Source organism: Dermacentor silvarum, chromosome 7 (assembly GCF_013339745.2).
Source record: "Dermacentor silvarum isolate Dsil-2018 chromosome 7, BIME_Dsil_1.4, whole genome shotgun sequence".
Classification (NCBI taxonomy): domain Eukaryota; kingdom Metazoa; phylum Arthropoda; class Arachnida; order Ixodida; family Ixodidae; genus Dermacentor; species Dermacentor silvarum.
In genome coordinates this window covers 135,562,237-135,579,235 of record NC_051160.1, presented here as the reverse complement: position 1 = coordinate 135,579,235, position 16,999 = coordinate 135,562,237, and the positions used below count along the sequence as shown (strand labels likewise).

Sequence of the window (16,999 nt, the reverse complement as noted above, 5' to 3'; positions counted from 1 at the left end):
CGGCAAAAGAGCCAGAGAAACACACGGTGTGCTCTCTGCATTTCTCGCCCTTGGAATTATGCTGTATAATCTTGCCCTCGGAAAGTATCTTGGCGTGCCCCAGAGGCCAGTCATTTCTCGAGCAGCTGTTCGCTCAATGCGGCCTTCATCAAACCCCCTACCGGTGCCCCTGCAGCAGCAAACTGGCGGCTCGGTGAGTGCTGAATGTCATGAAATAAAGCCACGAAATAACCATACCGAGTACGTGCGCAACTTTCTACGTTTGTTCTGCCGGGAACATCGTCGCCTACCGGACCGCACGCTTCGCCTTCCATCGACGAAAACGAAGCTCTGCTTTCCGCCGGCGCGGCCGGCGGCTCACCGCCATCGCACGCGGAAACACCTACCGCTCGAGCATGGAGCATAGAGTAACCTACGGATTACCTTGTATGTTACTCTATGCACGGAGGACCATTTCGCGCTCCGTTTCACTGAATATCGCTGAAATGCAGTCCTGCTTCCCTAGCAAGCTCTTCGTTGCAAGGTTCAGCGGCAGCAACGGTATCCATCGCGGCGAACGCAAACGCAGCGACCATGCATGCAGCCATGATGCATCCAGCGCCTCGGCCGTTTACGCAAGCGGTGACGTATCATGGCGCATTCTGATTCGCTGAGAGCAATGCAATCTGTGACGACACTGCTTCAGCGCCAAATCTGGGGTGAGAGAAATTGAGGAAGAGATATTTGGTCTTTGTTTACAAATTTCTCCGCTAATTACTCATATTTTTGCACACAACAACAACTGCATGCATTCCTGAAGGTCCCTCTTTTATTCCAGCTGAACTTCCTGTTTCTCTTTAGTGTCCCTTTAAAATACGGTCACAGAAACCTTGAAACGGTTGTTTCGTGCCAAGAAAAGACTTTTATGAGAAAATTGCGTCTGAATCGTCCGCGTACCTTTAGCGCCATTAAAATCGCCCGCCTTCCCGAGCGAGGAGTGGTGATGTCATGGTCTCATAGCGACTTTGTGCCGCCGGGGGGAAAGAAAGGTAAATACACCTGGTAGCGAAGCTTCCATAGAAGCCAATACGTTCAAAACAACGTGGCTTATCAGCGGTTCATGGGGCTTAGCGCCATCTGTGTGTGGAGGGAACACTTGCGGCGGAAAAAAGTTATTTCACGTCCTATCTGTTAAAAACAGAAGTGACGTCATTTTGTTTTCAAAGGCACGAAATTAGTTTTCCGAGGCCTGCCATTAGAGCTGTATATTCAAATGTCCCACCATTCGACTTGATAAGCGTTCCGAGCTTTCAGCGCAGAAAGCGATGCAGGAAAACGTCAGCCGTGCGGGTGTCGAATTCGCGTCGCTGCACCGAACGGACATTCTGAGGGTAGCCGATGAACGCTTTGGGTGTAGATTGCGTCGAGTGCTCTTCCTTTCGTCGGACAACATGCCCGTCGGCCAGCGCTGTCGCACGAAAACAACTAAAGTAAACAAGCACCTGACGGTCGCAACTCACTACTTTTGACGGCACAGGTTAAGAAACAATAAAGCTACCCGAGTCACCTAATTCAGGCAAACGTCGACATGCAAAACAACACAATATGTGAGGGGGGCGTACTGTAACAGGTGAACTTTACGAGCGCGCCTTTCCACGCACTCCAAGAGCTGCATTTCATTGCAAGTGATAGCAGCGTCAACGCTCGCCGCTATCGATGGGCGCTCTCACGGCTGACGCTGAAAAAAAGGTATTTATTGATAATGATCAAGTAAAATGGAGATGTATCTTCTTTTCTCGCCATGCGTATATCAAATGGATTAGGAATTTTATTTACGCTGAATGGATCTAACTGCGTATCGCTTTATTTAAAAAAACACTTTTTTCTTTCCCAGTGTTTATTCCCTCCAAACATCGTCGCGCTTCAATCGCTGCTCCCATAACCACCCTTGCTGATGTCGGTGACAATTTGTTCAGAACCGCATTTCGTCCGAAGCTTCGCGACCTATGTGGATCGAGCTTGGAGAAAGCGCCTCCTGCAGACGGCTATACGGCTTTTTTGCGGAAAACGCAGATGCGTAGCCAGTAACAGAGCCAAGAAGAGCCGACGACAGCGTGCGCCGCATTGTAAACATGTTGTAAACATGCTGATCATCGACGCTCGTCGCAATGGACCTTGTTGACGACACTTATCAATGACTCATTGGCTTGCGACGCTGGGCTCGATTTCATCGATTTAATCTCCGATGAGCGTGACATGCTGCTGAGGGCGCGCGCTGCCGGTATCGTTGCGTAGTACGACGGCGGCCTCGACACCGGCACTTCCGAGCGCGAAAGCACTGAGGACTCCAGCAATGCGACGTCGAGTGACGAAGCTGGTCACCGCCTGGACGTGTCCGTCGCGCGGACCATTCGGACACCCCGCGTCATCACATGGACGTGGCATTTTGCGGTGCTTGCAATTTCAAGTGAGAGTTTAGTGAGACAACAACACCAGCGCAGCACTACGCGATATCGGAACTACTGAAACTCGGCAAGCGCGCGTCGCAGAGTCTAGCGAAAATGAAACCTTTACACCACCCATGTCGTTATGAAGGGTAACGCCAAAAAGTAGTTCTTTTCTAAGAATATAATACTAGACCAGTAGCATTTTCTTCCGTATTATAATGTAACGAAACAATATTTTTAATCCTAGTGGTTGAGTACCAGTCACATAATTTTTTGAGGAGTGCCTTCGTCATCGGGTAAGCACCTGAATGTCCCTGGGTAGTCTCTTATAGTTACCTGCATTTACCTGAATTAATCGATTACTAACGCTCTGTTCGCGATTATATTGACATCTTAGACATTCTAGAGCACTGCTCTATCACTTTAATTGGCATTTTATTTGCCTTTAGTGCAGTCTGAAGTTCTGCGTGTGAAGGTGCACGTCCAGTATATACTATAGTTCCGAAAGGGTGTGAGGCTTGCCTAATGCAAGGAGTTTGGCTGTGCTAGTGCTACGAGGTAGATTTGGGGCTGCTTAGTTGCAAGGTGGATCATGGTGTCTAAGCGCTCGGTTTCCGTGCGGCTCAACTTGGGATATGGGGTGTCGTATAGAATGATAGCTTCAGTCATAATCTGGCACTGGGTAGTGACCTCCGCCGTTATGCGCTATTTGAACTTGGCACCTACGTTTTGGGGCAGGTCCTGAAGTTTGGCTTCCAGCCAAATTTGGGACTATGGGACGGCAGTTTGTGATAACTTGGGACGATAGCATGGGCTGGCCTAGGCTGTCATCAGGCCTGCTCTTTTCACAGCGGAGCTGTTTAAGCTCTTGGTTGCGCCGCGTAGTGCAAACAAAAACTGCTCCTGGCGATGACGTCACTGCGCGTCCGTGACTGCAGCAGACTCCTCTGGCGGCGGCTCGGCAGGTTTCCACCAGCCACGCCCTGGCAAGTGTGGAGGCGCAGCTTGGCCGTGACGTCACCGGGGAGATAAAGCTCGGAGCCGAAATGGACGGCGGAAGAACTCTCGTTGACTCTGTGGCGAGTACATGCAGCGTTGACATGGGACGACCAAAGATCCGGACACCCAAAGAAGAAGCCGCTCATCTTGAAGCGCGTCGCGCGGCCAAGCGAGTATGTGCTTGTCGGTGGCGAACCTATTCGAAAAATCATGCCTAGAAGCACTCAGCATTTGCTAGGAAAACTTAGTCAAGCCTACCCAAACCTGGAAGAAGCTAGGTCTATCACCAACTGCGCTGTTTACTCCAGCCTTTCGTCGCCAGTGCAAGCTGTTCACATGTTTTCTGAGGAGGTTGGTCTTACGGGGTGAATGAAGATGGAGTGGTGGTGTCGGGGATAGAGTAGGGGTGGAGGTACAGAGGACTGCCCAAAGCTTCTTCACCACTTCCCGCAGAGCCTTCATTTCCGGTTCCTGGGAGGTGGTGATGGTCGCCTTGGCAGCTTTGAAAGCCCATGCAGAGGTAGGCGGAAGGGTTCTGGGGCGGTGGGCTGCGTCGTTTGGCGGTGGCATTTCTTGCCTTGCACGAGCTGCTGCCTGTCAGGTGCTGCCCCACACAGAGAATAAAATTTGGGATGCAGAAGGGATGACCTTGCGGATCAAGCTCGTCCCCGCACTGCAGGCACAGACCACTCTTGGGTTCTGACCACATCATATTTTTGGCCGTTCGATGACATTTTGTGCACGCGTCTGGACTTCCCTTGTACGGCGTGCATCTTACACTACACTGATGTAGTGTATGATGTGAGGGTACTGGCCCACGCGCAAGTGTGACCAATATGGAGAGGATCCTACCAATACTGAGTGCTGCGATGATAACTGCGTCCGGGTGACGGGTCTAGAGGTCCTGTATATAGCATCTGCTCTGGGGTTTCTGCCTGGGGGGATGATTTCGCGCACATCAGCGGGCGGCAGTGCGATGTAGGCGGCGACAGGGCAACTGATCTCTAAGAGGAACACTTCCTTGGCTAGTACGAGGGGAAGCGCGGTTGCCTCGAGAGGGGTAGTAACGGTGAATGTGTTATCGGCAAAAGTATCCAGACTATGTGGCGCACATGTCACATCCCTTGACCCGTGACATGGTACGTTGCTGCTCATGATGATGACTATGGTTTATTGGCTTCACCTTCAAGACGGGGGGAGGGGGGTGACAAATATTCACCTATAGCCCTGCTTGAGTTAACCAGGTCCAGCTACATTACGGGCAGTATGCAACTGCTCTATGCAATTGCTACAATCCGACACACCTGGTGGAATATAACGGAACTTCAATGCAGAGTTTGTACGTATCGACGCTACAGGGCACGCATGTTACATCGCGTGTCAAATGTGACGATATGATGCTAATAATGATAAATGGCATTCCCTTTGAAACGAGACGATGACAAACGGTTACCAAGCCTGCGTGATTTAATCATGTATCCCATGCACGTAATTTTTATATGAAAATTTATACATCTCAATTATCTTCTTTTTACATCGAAGCTGTTTAATCTGGAGGTAGTCCGTATAGCGTAGACAAGAAATGTGGGCCGATCCTGCATGCTGTGCAGAAAGGGTCTAAGTGCAATAATACATACCCATGTGAACTAGCGAAGCTCTTCAAGATCGAGGATGGTCCGTCGAGTGTACGCCGCAACACCTCAGCCTGGCGATCACGTCACCATGCGTCGCTTAGCAACGCTTTGCCTCAGCTGCGTGAGCTGTGACGTAATAGCGCGCGCCGCATCGCTTTGCCTTAACTTTGCCGAATGATGACGTCACCGCGGCTGTGCAGAGGCGGAGCTAAGCCATGACGTCGCCGCGCGAACCCACGGGATATATAGCTCCGCGTCGCCGCCGCGGTGACACATCGGATTGGAACAAACTTTATATGTGCCTGCAGGTGGGCGCTCGCGCGCCCCGACGAGGGCTTACGTCGTCTACGAGGTTGGCGTTACTCGGCGCGGGTCTCCATTCGCTGGCGCGGGTCTCCGTATGTCTCGGGGTACATGCGATGCATCAGTCCCGGGATCAGTAGCGATCCGGTCTGGAGCTGTCTCAGTAGTACCGCCTGTACTTGACTCAGCCTCGCGTGCGGGGGGAGTCCTGCGAGCCAGACAGTAGACCTTCGGGATGCCCTTACTGTCCTTCATGCGAAGGACTATAACGAAGGACCTATAATCCTTCATGCGTTATAGTCCTTCATGGCTCTGAACCACGTCGGACGGTCTGTCGCCGGGGCGTGGTTGGGTAGCGTTCGCGCCGCTGCGTTTCGCCATCTCATTGTGGTTGTCATTGTCTTCCGACGAGTCACCCGCGTGCGTCGGGAACCACATGATTCTCACTTTTCTGTCTTGCAGTTTGTCCGCTCACAGTAAGCGCTCGGACTCCCTGCAGATTTGGTCTTTGTCGAATTTTCGCACCGCCTGTCTCGAGTCATTCAGTACCGTGTGGCCATTTGCGTCAGCGATGGCCAGGGCGATGGCCACCTGCTCCGCGTGTTCCGCTCCAGCGCTTCTCACGCTTGTTGCCGTCCTCGTGGCGCCAGTCGACGCCTCTATGACGACCGCTGCGAAGGTGTTCCGTTGGTATTCGGCCGCGTCCACATACCGCGTGGCCTCGTCGTTGGCGTGCAGGTCGATGAGAGCCTTGGCCCCCGCCGCTCTTCTTCCCTTGTTGAAGTCGGGATTCATGTTCTTGGGAATGGGGTCGATTCGGGTGTGGCGTCAGACCTCTTCGGGGACGGCGTCTTTCATCTCCGCCTCGTTCGAGCGTCGTATTCTCAGGTCGTCCAGTATCTTCCTCCTGGCTTTGGTTGTGGACAGCCGTTCTCGTTGAGAGGACCGTTCCGCTTCGGCTATTTCTTCGAGCGTGTTGTGTATCCCGAGTTGTAAGAAGCGGGTCGTGCTGGTGGACTCGAACAGGCTCAACGCCGTCTTGTACGCTCTTCTGATGATGACGTTGATTTTGTTGCATTCATGTTGCACGAACGTACACAACGTGGCTGATAATGAAGGATTGGACGAGCCTGATTAGGCTCTCCTCTCTCATATCAGAATGCGAGACGTGACTCGTTTGAGGAGTAGCGTCGCGTTGGCCACTTTTGCTGTGAGACGGCTAATTATTTCGCCGTTTCTTCCGTGCTTTTCAATTACCATGCCTAGAATCCTGATTTTGCCGACCTCAGGGATCCCGTTGCCGGGTTCGGTTACGACTCGGATTTTTTCGTATTCGCGTGATCTGGTCTTCCCTCTGCGGTTGTGGTAGGTGGTAATATGAGGAGCTCCAATCTTCTCGGCAAATATATCAGTCCGGTTTGTTCCAGCTAGTTTTCTATCGCGTCGACGGTGGCTTGCAGCGCGCCCTCGATGTGGGCGTCGCTGCCGCCGGTCACCCACAGCGTGATATCGTCCGCGTAGATGGTGAGCCTGACGTCTTCGATCTTCGCAAGATTCTCGGCCACTCCGATCATTACCAGGTTGAACAGCATCGACGAGATGACCGATCCCTGCGGTGTGCCGGTGCTCCCGAGCTTCTTCTCTTGTGTCTGTAGGTCGCCTGCTCGCAGGTCGGCGGTCCTTTCCGTGAGGAAGTCCTCAATGTAGTTGTAGGATCTTTCGCCCATGTTGAGCTTGGAGACTTGGGACAGAATAGACGAGTGTTTCACCTTATCGAATGCCCTGTCGCGGGCGCTGCCGTGGTCGCGGTCGCTGATGATTTGATATTTGATCTGCAGCATCGCGTCCTGCGTACTTAAGTGCTGTCCGCGGCCGATCACCGTGGCCGGGTACAGCCCTTCTCGTTCCAGGTTGTCTTGCCAAATGTTGAGAAGGACGTGCTCCAGCACCTTGCCCACGCAGGACGTGACCGAGATGGTCCGGAGATTGTCCGTGTCCGGTGGCTCGCCCGGTTTGGGGATCAGCATGGTCTTGGCTGTTTTCAACTGTTTCGGCAGCGCGCCCGCTATCCAGCACTTGTTGAAGTATTTTGCGAGGTTCTCAATCGAGTGGTGGTCGAGGTTCTTGAGCGCCTTGATCGTGACGAGGTCGGGGCCGGCCGCCGACCGGCTGTTGAGGTCGTGCAGGGCCACGCGGACCTCCTCGACTTCGATTTCACAATCGAGCTTCGCGTTGGGTAGGTCGCCGCACGGCGCGTGTTGTTCGGTGGGTGTAGCTGGCAGGTATTTGTTTTTGATGCGCCTGGTGACTTCGTCGGCATCGGGTACCGAGACCGCCCGATGTATGAGCTTGGCGAGTATGTGCGTTTGGTGCGACTTGGTCTTGGTTTCGTCGAGCATGTGCCGCAGCAGGTTCCACGTCTTCCTTATGTGCGTCTGCCCGTCTGCCACGTTGCAGATCTCGTTCAACTGTTACGCGCATAGCGTGTGGCAGTGCTCTTCAATCACACGGCTGAGCTCCGCTACCTTCTTTCTGAGTCTGCGGTTGAGCCGTATTTTCTCCCAGCGATTGAGTATCGACTGTTTGGCTTCGATGAGATGCGCTAGCCGACTGTCTACTTTGTCAATCTCCGCGTCCGCTTCAATTTCATCGGTGGCGTCGCGTACGCTCTTGGTGATTGCGGTCATCCACGCGTCGATGTCTTATATGTCGTCGTAGGCGTCTCTCTTCGGGTTTCTGGCGTCTCGAGAGGCACCCCAGTCTATCCATCTATGCGTTGTAATGCTGGTGTCGTTGTGTGCTGGTATGCCGATTTCCAGGATGTCTGGATGCTGCCGAGGTCGGTCCCCATGTTTCTACAGGTGCTCGCGCCCCGGATGTCGTTCTTGACAAGCGTGAGGTCCGGAGTGATGTCCCGGGACACGGAGTTACAGATTCTCATCGGATGCGTCGGGTCAGTGATGAGGGTGAAGTGGAGTTCCATTGCGTCTTGGTACAGTTCGCGGCCTTTTGCTGTGCATATGTTGTAGCCCCAGGCTGGGTTCATTTCGTTGAAATCGCCGCACGCGATCGTGGTGTTGCGGCCTGCTATGGTGCTGGCTCTGCGCAGTATTGTCTTGAATTTCTGTTTTCTCTGCCATGGGTTGCTGTAGACGTTGAGCAGAAATATACTTCATTTTCTCCTCTTGTCCGGAATGAATTTGGTGAGTGTGTGCTCGATCTGGATATTGTTGTGCAGCTCGTGTAGGACGAAGGTGAGTCCCTTCCTGACCAAGGTGCACAGGCCTCTGCCGTCGGGTGGGCCATTGTGCACTGTGTAACCGGGGTGGGACGGTGCGTCGGTGAGTGCTTTTTGTAGTAGTAGCACGGTCTGGATTGCGCGCGGCATGTGCGATGTGCTGTCGGATGGCTGCCTTCTTCCTTCTGAGGCCACGAAAGTTCCACTGCCACGCTGTTACGCCTGCCGCTGCTGTTATAGCGTTAGCAGCCATGATTGCGTTGGCGTGTACAGGATTCCCTGGTTGGGTGGATGTTGCGCAAAGAGGGGCGCAAAAGTCGGGTGGCTCACGATCGGCTGTAGGGCCCTTTCGATGTAGGCGAATCTGTTTGTGTTTTCGGCTTCGTAGGTCTTCATTATTTGCTTCATTGCTCTCACTGCTGCCATGTTCGCCGTGATTAGCTGTTCGAGTTTGGTGAATCTCGCTCCGAAATCAGCTTCGAGGTTATCGATGCGATCGTCTTCTGTTTGCTTGCGCGTGTCCTCGACGGCTCGCATCTTCGGTGCCGGTTCCTCCACGGCCGTCTCCTGCGTGTTCGTGGTTGTTTCCTCTGTCTTGCATGTGCTTGGCGTGGGTCTCTGTAGAGGTTCGTTGTTGCTTAGAAGCAGCTTATTGATCTCGGTGATCGCTCTCGTGAGGTTGTTGATGGCCATTCGCAACGCCGCGTTCTCTTGTCTTAGGTTATCGTTGACTTCTCGCCACCATGTTCATATCGTATTTCTTCGTGGCTTCGGTGATTTTCTGCGCGTTCCCTATATTGTTCCCTTTCGCTGCGTCGATCCAGCTCACTAGCTCACGTGATGCTGACCTTTTCCTGCTGAGGCTTCTTTTGCAGCAGCTGCCTCTCTGGATTTTGGCACGAGGTTCTCCGGTGGGTTCTTTGACTTTCGCGCAGCTGGCGGCTTGTCGAGTGGCAGAAAATCGCTTTCTGAAGTAGCTGGCCTTCAGCCTATCGGCGCTTCCATTGTCGCTTGCACACTAAGCAGGGTATCTTGTATTTCGCAAGCACCTTCGGTCCGCGATCGGGTGTTCACCCCGGCACAACTTACATTTTGGGGGTATCGCAATGGCCTTCCTTGGGGTTCGCGAGTCCACAGACCAGGCACGTCTTGACTGTTGGGGTCGGGCGTACGTCCTTGCAGTGTCCCACTCAGCCGCACTGCATGCAAATGTCGACCTGTTTCCTGTAGAGACGGCGCGGTATCAGGGTGACTCCATATCGAACAAAGTTCGGTACCTTGGGTCCCTGGAACATAACGATCATGGTGGTCGTGCTGCCGATCCTCTTTGACCCCAATGCAAGCGGGTTCCTCTCCTTGACGCGATTCCTATCTAGCTCGGTTGCGCTCGCGCCGATGGGGATGCCTATGATGATGCCCTTTACGGTGCCGTGAGGTGCCGTGCGACATGCGCTGACCTCGTAGGGTTTGCCTTGAATATAATTTCCTGGATATTAGCGTACCCTGTTTCGTTGTTTTCGTTCGGTCTACTGACGATCATGATGTTCTGTTGAGATTTGGGGCAGATGGTGTTCGCGGCGCTTTCCTCGCTCTTAATCTTGGCCACGGCGACGGTAGTGGTGCCGGTCTTGACGATGTCCAGTCCACCGCTGGGTCTAACGACTACCTTTGCTTTCTTCCAACGGCATGACTGACATGCGTGCTGCCTTGATGACCGAGGCTCTAATGTTCTTGTTGAATTTCGATTTCGGGCTTGCTTGACTCTCACCGGGTCCGTCGGACTTGCCGCTTGAGGGGGCGGCTGGCGCAGCCGTGACATGCGTTCCCCCACGAGCGTCCATGTGGCGTCATTGCGGCATTGCTCTGGTGATATTTCTTTTCCTTGAACTTGAACGCACATTTGGTTGTCCACAATCATTGTTGTCCGAGTGGACGCCTCGATCTCGGAGCTGACGAGCGGCCGCCGCCGAGAAGTACGGCAGGTGGCGGCCGTTGCGACGGTGTTGGGCCTAGCGTCCGCGGAGAACGCCTAAGCCTGTCAATCCTTCGCATGGCGGCGGTAGAAGTCACGTAATTTGGCAAAGAAAAACGTACCTCTGGGGCCAGCTGGTATCGGTCGATGCCGTTCGCCTTCACGGACACATTGGTGCAAGGAAAACTTTGGTTCGAGGTAATTAGCCCTGGGTAATTGGTTAGCAATGACGGAGCCGATGTGAACATGTCTGCTCGCCTCGGCCATCGCAGCACCCTCCCGCGGCGACGCAAAAGCCCTTCCGTCGCCGCGAAGATAGGGCTTCCGAAGAAGAGTGTCCCTCCCGAAGAAGCGGAAGCGCAGCGCGAAAGCCACCGTGCTGCTACTCGAGAGCAAGTGCGACGACTTCGGATGCCGAGTATCGTGCCGCCGAAGCGGCGGCGAAACGTCGGCGATTAGCAGAAGACACGGAGTTACGTGCCCGTGAAACCGAGCAAAAGCGTTTGAGCGTCCAGAAGCGTCCAGATACTTTAATGACCAAGTGTTCCTTGTTCCTTAGTGTGTCGATGATTCCGGGGTAATCTTGCGCAAAACGATGCCGAGTCTCAAAGCATAGCCTTGAAAAAACTTGGCCTAACCTAGATAAAGGTAGGTGCTTGCCCAGTCTTCGTACCACTTGTGTGAAGATGCCCCTTATATGTTTTCTTCCTCAAGACTACTCTATCTACCTTGTAACGCTCCCTATGCGACTGCTGCATGGCGTGCCATCCGGCGTAACAATATACAAGTGCAATGCCAAAGGTGCACGTATAGACGCCGCGCGGCATGCATCTCACATCGCAAATGGTACGATACGATACTAGTAACAGTGATAAGAAAGATTTATTAGCATCCCCTTTGAAATGCGGTGGTCACAGTCACCTAGCCAGCAGCATTTTACAAGTGGCACGATGGGATGTCCAATGATGGTGATGATGATGATGATGATTTATTGGCGTCCCCTTCGAAACGCGGCAGTGGCATGGTCACCTAGCCAGCTTCATTTATGCAGGTACAGAATATATTTTTTCTAGCATTCTTGTATACATCTCCGTATACTTCTTTTTCTTCCTCAAACCTTCTCTGCCTTGTACTTGTGCATCTGCTACATGGCGTTCTACCTGGTTTAATAATATGACCTGCAATGCAAAATGTGCACGTATCGACGCTATGCGGTGCGCATGTCACAACGCGTGTCTCCTCGCGAGCTAAGACGCTTTATTGGACATTTTTCGATGCGCAGCAAGTTCACACGCGCTGGTGTGACTCAGTGATATAGTGGCTGACTCCCGCGCGGCAGACCCGGGTTCGATCGAGGCGGTAAATGGGTATTTTTTTTTACATGCCTGGTGATAGCGGTTAGGAACGCCGGTCACCGGCGGCGGAACCATCCCCAACCGAAACGGCTATTGGAAGAATCCCACAGCATCTTACGCTGTAAAACGATGCTGGGCTGAAGAAACAACTCAATCTGTGTCTCAAGAGAGGAAATGTTCTTATGAATTATATTGTCACGTAGAAGTGACGGTGAAGAAAACAGTCGCATAACTGTGGATGACACAACGAACTTCTTTATTGGGCGAACCTGTGCCCCTAAAAGTTGCATTCAAAGGACAACGGTAGCGGTGAACACAGTCGGCGATCTTCGAAATCTGATCTGCGGGAAAGCGCGTCGGCTTTTATACATGAGTCATCGAAGGCTCTAGATCAATCCCTGGTGCCGGCTTGTCTTCCAGAAATGAACTCGACAATTCGCATCCATCATGCAATCATATTACATAAGCGTCGGTGACAACAGACACATAGACGCCTCGATAACGTTCGAGAAACTTCTCATAGATGCAGCCGCGTCCTGTGCCAGCGATAACGCTTAACATTTTTTAGCCGTTGAAAAGTAGTCACCAGTGAAAGATAAACATGTACACGTGTCAATATGTTCCAATAGCTTACAGGACGTAGACGTCAAGACAATGGGACATTAGTTACAAGCCAGCTGTTGGTCCCCGTGTTTTAATAAAGGTTTAATTTTGCATAAATTCCAGCCATCGGGCAGAGTACCTTCAGAAAGTGATTCATTAAAAACAACTAAGAAATTTTGATAAGTGTTCAGCATATCTTTTTAAAAAGCATTTGGCAGGTCATCTGGGCCAGAAGGTTTCTTTTCATTTAGATTAAGTAATAGCTGAAATATACCGGCCTCAATGATTTCTAGGCTCTCAATGGGAGGTAAATCTTTAATCAGAATAAATGTAGGGATGACTCCGTTATCATAAGTAAAAACTGACACGAAGTGTTCCTTAAATGAATTGGCAATTTCTTTCTCGCCCAAAGTACAAAAATTACTTATAAGAAACGTGCCTCTGTTTGACGATTTGTGTCTTATGAGAACCAGATGATAAGCATATTTTTTCATCATGTTACTTAACCTTACATGCTAAAAATTCAATCGTTGGTTTCTAATTTTCTTCTTAAGGTGACAAGACCGATGAGTTGTCAAAAGACGTGTCATGCTAATGAAATTTTTTAGCAATTTATGAAGCCAATTAATTTTTCTCTTGAGGTATATTATGGCACGTGTGATCCACGGTTTCGACCTGGATCGAGCTTTCACTGACACTTTGACAAAAATCGTCGTACGCTGTCCCTAGTCCGTCTAGAATGGCCACATCATAAGCAGAATAAAGAAATGGCACGGATGTGTATTTATTATAGTTTTTATATTTCAGTGAGCGAAAGAGAAATGTGAAACTGCCATGTGATCTGAAGTAACTGTCACCTTCAGTTTCTCCGGAAATGTTGCCATTAACAAAGACAAGACCAAGAACAGATTTGCTCTTACCCTGTGTTCACGTGTAGTCATTAACAATTTCTTTTAAACATACAATAAATGCAATGTCAAAAGCAGCCTCATTGTTACGTGAATGAGAACTTCCTGCAGTAAAAGCAGGCCAGTTTTTTTACGAAGTCGGTATGTCGTGTTTACCTGCTGTGCGCAACATCTGAATGCGAAACTTGTTGCATTCGGTGTTGGTAAATTAGCTTTTTTACACGATTTCGCTATCGAATAGATTTAGTGACGCCGTTGAACCTGAAGCGTTTAAACGTATTCGAATAGGTTTTGTCATTATTAAGGAACCATCAATTTGGGAGCCCTTTGAAAACCACAATCACAATGTGAACGCTTCCAATGTGATGTCAACCGCTGGTTCATCATGGTCACGGAGAAAATGCGTCGTACATCGAATTTCGGCCACTTGCATGTAGTTGTTGAATATACAACTGCGTTTTAGACGGCCATTTTTGAAGCAACCTTTCTAATGTCTAAGTCGTTAAAATATCGCCAATTGTTATTCAAGTCACTAAAAAAGTTGCTGATTGCTAAATAGTGAGCTGCCCATAAACGGACAGAAAGCCACTAAATCTAGCTCTAAAAGCGCTAAAATGGCAACACTAAATAAATACCGGTAATTTACAAAATGCAAATGTGATTGTGTTTAAAAAAAAGATTGTGCTAGAATGCCCCAACAAACACGGGATGATGGAAGGGATGGTAGGTTAACTTGTTTTGGACTCCCAGCGACAGCTTGCTCAGCAATGCAGGCTTGCAAGGCACGGGAGCCGCAGGTGGCTCGTGCCGCAAAGATTCATGTTCGGGCGAGCTTCATGTATACTGCAGCACGTGGCGACGAGGCCCGAAAAACAATGCCAGCTGGCCAAGCAGGGGATTATACGTAGTATAGAAATTGTATCTATGTGTGCGCGGTCTGAAGGAAAACCTGGCGTCAGGTGCTGTTTTGTTGGATATGCCAGAGTGCAGCCGACATTGCAAGTTTTCACAAGTGTTAGAGTCGCGGTGAGAGTGGGAGCGTGCGGAAATGGCCTACTTTGCCCTTTTACTTCTGACTCTGAAGGAGGAGGGTGTTTTACGACATCCATAGGCGTGGGGTGCCTGGGGTGGGAATAGGGTGTCTAGAGTGGGGACAGGCGCTCGGTGACTAATAGCTAGAGCTGCACCGTTCGTTCTCTCGTTACTGTGGTTGAGATCTGTCCCAGGCCCCATGTTATTCTGTGTTCCTGGTATACTCTGGTACCTTAACGGCGGGCGACACACGCAGGAATGCGGCCGCAAGTGAAATAACGGCACTCTATTTCAGACTCCTTGAGGATATAAGATCCCTGCCTCATGGCTTCTTTGGTTTTGATTGCGAGGGCGGCCGCTAGGGCTTCCGCCGTGTTTTCTGAGCTGGGGTGCTGTGCGGGATGCGCCGAGTTTCGTGAAACTCGGGATCTTCACCAGCCACACTCCAAAATGAAAGAACTAATGGTACTAAGGCAAAGTGTCTTCGTTGGTACGCCTCCAGTTTCATTGGTTTATCTCGGTTCACTCTCGGAGGCTATAATCCTTTGGGCTTGGCCTAATGGGTGGTCGACAAACTTTGGCTCATGTGATCATCCCGTCGGTGCCTTCTTTCACTTGTTTTATGTTTCACCAAGTGCATTACATGCATAAGCAAGTTATAAAAATTAATGCATTTTGTAAAATATTATAAGTCACATTAATGTGGTCTATACGCATTATAAAGTTTACACGATGTACAATCAATGCGCAATAAATTGATTTGTAATATATTACATTTCGCGTTACACCACGAGGAAACGCTCCCTCTCCCCCTCTTTCCTCTGAATTGGATTGGCGCGGCTTGCTACGTGCTCACGCTCGCATTTCCGAATAGAAATTGGTGTGCCCCTGGTTTTCACATTGGGCTTTCAACAGATCGCTTGTTGCATGCGCTAATGAACGGTTGCGAGCTGAAGTGAGCGTCGGTTGGCGCAGAAGTAGTTGGCCATGTCCTTACCGAGTAAGCACTCCGCAATGTCTGAAAGCACTCATACAATGAAAGGCTGAGAAACCTACGCTTAAATTTCTTTTAAATTGTAATGCACCTTAATACTGGGTAGCGGCGAGCGATGGCTTTTAACAACCGCAGGAAAGAGTCTTCATACTTGGTAGCCCCGTGCGATTCATGACCTCTAACAAACGCAGGAAAGAGCCTTTGCAGTGCACGTGGCCATTACATGACTGCCACCACACCCATCTCAGGTGGGACTCCACCAGCGGTCAGTTACTCTGAAACTGTCTGTTACAGTTACCCTGTAATTGCACCGCCGACGAGGTGGGGCTGCACTTTTTGACATCTTTCAATTTTTGAATATCAGCGCCCGTGATGGGATCCACAGACTTCACGCTGTGGTTGACTGTCTCCCAATGCAGAATGAGACTCGCCTCGTTAGCAACCACTAAATTTTGGATACAGTTGTATGCGGTCCATTCGTCACTGGGAATTATAATTCCCGATCATACATTTGTTGAAATATAGGCCCCTAACGTCGCCGCGTCTCGTCGGTTGACCTTGACAAGCCGCAGCACCCCTGTGGTTGCGCAGACCGTGCCGAAGACCCATGGCCCACGATCTGCAACAATGCCGTAATTTTGGCGGCTCGGTGGAACCTTGTCGTTCGTCCTCAGGTGGCCTCGATTACACTTTCGCTTGCCGCGAGGAAGGCACTCATCAACTTGCACTAACTTCCCGGGGCCACCGAGTGGAGGTCGCGCCAGCAGCTCGTCCTTCACGGCCTCACAGGCGGAGTTCCTTCAGTCGACCATGGCATACTCCGACAGAGGAAACAAGTTGCCGGTCCTTTCCTTTAACAACCACACGTGTACACTTTTGCTCACGCAGTACGTGAGCGAAATCACTTGCAGCCTGGAGAAGTGGATGTTCGGACGGCAGAAGCGGTCCATGTTGGAGAAGTAAATTCCTTCGCCTCTGCCCGTGCAGTGTAGTGGTACCGTGTGACTGAGAAATCTGCTTTTGACGCCTGTTGCACCGGGAGGCACCCCGGCGTCCATTCTGAGGATGTGTTCTTTTATAATGTGACCACTTCGCCTTCGCAGGTTGGTTGGTGCGAGTAGAACCCATGGTCAGTAGTCCGATGACGCCGCCAGACCTGGTCTGGCGCTGGGGCGCAGTGGACGCACAGCTGCTTGTAGCCGGAACAAGCCGATGCGATCGCACTAACCCTTCTTCCGCAGTCTAATAGCGCCAGCCTGTGCTCGGAAAGCATAATTTGCCCGTCAAGCTATCTCCACAGACGAGGGTTTTGGCCTAATTTGCCAGACAGCCAGAGCACTGATGTTTTCGGAAAGAATATGACGTTGAAACTCAACATCGTCATGTGGGTGAACGGGTTCAGACGGTCACATTGACGCTTGCTGCCGCTGGATGCGATGACACATGCTGCTGCTGGCGCGGCCACGTTCCCTTGTTCAACTCGAGGGGGTTTCGCGATGTACGAGTTTCGCACGAGTTCGCCCGTCAATCAAAAC

General features: G+C 51.1%; 1 pseudogene; it reads right to left on the bottom strand.

The window, feature by feature from the left end:
- Positions 1 to 9,589: 9,589 nt before the first annotated feature.
- LOC119459196 (uncharacterized) lies at positions 9,590 to 10,503 on the bottom strand (annotated as a pseudogene).
- Between the last annotated feature and the right edge of the window lie 6,496 nt (positions 10,504 to 16,999).